Genomic DNA, 1,899 nt, shown 5'->3' with positions numbered 1-1,899 from the left:
ATATATATATATATATATATATATATATATATATATATATATACATACATATATACGTATATATATACATAAATAATATATATATGTGTATACACACACACACATGTACATAAGGTGGTGCTCCAGCATGGCTGAAACAAGTAAAATAATAAAAGAATATATATACGTAGATGTATGTATGTCTTGTGTGTAGAGTTAGATGTGCGAGTGCAATAGTATGAGTCAGATGTCCACATAGATTATCTTCATTCAGTCAGCTTCCAGGATTACAGTCGTTAGTCGACCCCCGGACTTAGTGGTGTAACTAGTCATGATATTACAGAGCATGTGTAGAGGGAAATTAAAATAAACTCAAGTATAAGTTATTCGTTGCTACGTACGTTTCGACATTGCAGTTATTTGGAGCTCAGGACTGGATGTTCCAAGAGCATCTAGACGCAATGGATTATCAAGGAAACACTGCAATAAGGTGTTCCTTTGGTGATCCGTTGCCGTTAGGAGCTCCAGTGTAGAGCTCCAAGAGTTCCAAATGTCTGCGATAGTGAAGCACCGGCAAGCTTTTGTACAGTCTCCATGTATCCAATTTCACTAACAAGGTATGGGTTGACCGGAGACTATATTTTAAAAAATTGGCATTTTCTCAAAGTACGTCACAGTGACATCAAACCTGGAACCATATGGAAAGCAATCGACTTAACCATTCTCTATACCCTGCCAATAGTTAAGGAACATAAACATTATAATAATCCTTTGTATTAATAGGCACAAGGCCTGAGATTTTGGAGGAGGGGGCTAGTCGATTACATCAGCCCCACTGTTCAACTGGTACTTATTTTATCAACCCCGAAAGGTAGAAAGGCAAAGTACCTCGGCAGGATTTGAACTCAAAACGTAAAGACGGACGAAATACCGCTAAGCATTTTTCCCGGCGTAGTAACGATTTCTGCCAGCGCGACGACTTTATAAAAAATATTATAATAACAAGACGTAAATTAATCAAATTCGACATTGTCGGTTATTACCTATCCATTCCCCAAATTTTCTCGGCAGGCCACCAAAATGTGGGAAAAAATTTCGCACAATAAGCAACAGATGTAAAGCGATTATCAAACATTAAAAATCTATTACATTCAACTAGGATGGACCATTAGTACAAGATATCGATGATGCTTTTAAACGTCAGATATTGATTGTCTCTGTATTGGAAGTTTGCTCAGTGACAAAGGGAATAAAACCAGCCAAAGGTTGCAGCAAAACGGTCAATTTCTACTGAATCACATGACCATACCGGGGCTTTCAACATTAACAGTCTTCGTCTGACGATTGCCTTCGGGGACGAAACCGTCAGTAATGAGATGTGGTATAGAATCACATGAGTAGTGAGTTCTTTGCTACTTGTAAGGAGAATTATTTTATCGGTAGAAATACTTGCATACACATCATATGATTGTATGTGTGTGTGTGTGTGTGTGTGTGTGTGTGTGTGTGTGTGTATGCATGTGCGTGTGTATTTATGCATTCATATATGGATGGGTGTAAATATGAGTATATGCATATATATAATGTGTGTGTACATATATATATATATATATAATATATACACACGCACGCACACACACACGCACACACACACACACACACACACACACACGTATGCATACGCATGCTTATTATAAAGCTTTGATTTCATTTCTTCACCTCCAATAGTTACGCTTTATTACATACCTTTGTACTCCCATATCGCTCGCAAGAATATAATGAAATCTGTTGAGTACTTTATTAAATAGATTCATGTCGTGAGCAGCATGTTCATGTGATGGTGTAGATATTACACACACACACACACACACACACACACACACACACACACACACACACACACACACACACACACACACA

This window comes from Octopus bimaculoides, chromosome 19, assembly GCF_001194135.2.
Source record: "Octopus bimaculoides isolate UCB-OBI-ISO-001 chromosome 19, ASM119413v2, whole genome shotgun sequence".
NCBI classification, from domain to species: domain Eukaryota; kingdom Metazoa; phylum Mollusca; class Cephalopoda; order Octopoda; family Octopodidae; genus Octopus; species Octopus bimaculoides.
The sequence above is the reverse complement of the archived record's forward strand: the minus strand, read 5'-3'. Positions refer to the sequence as shown.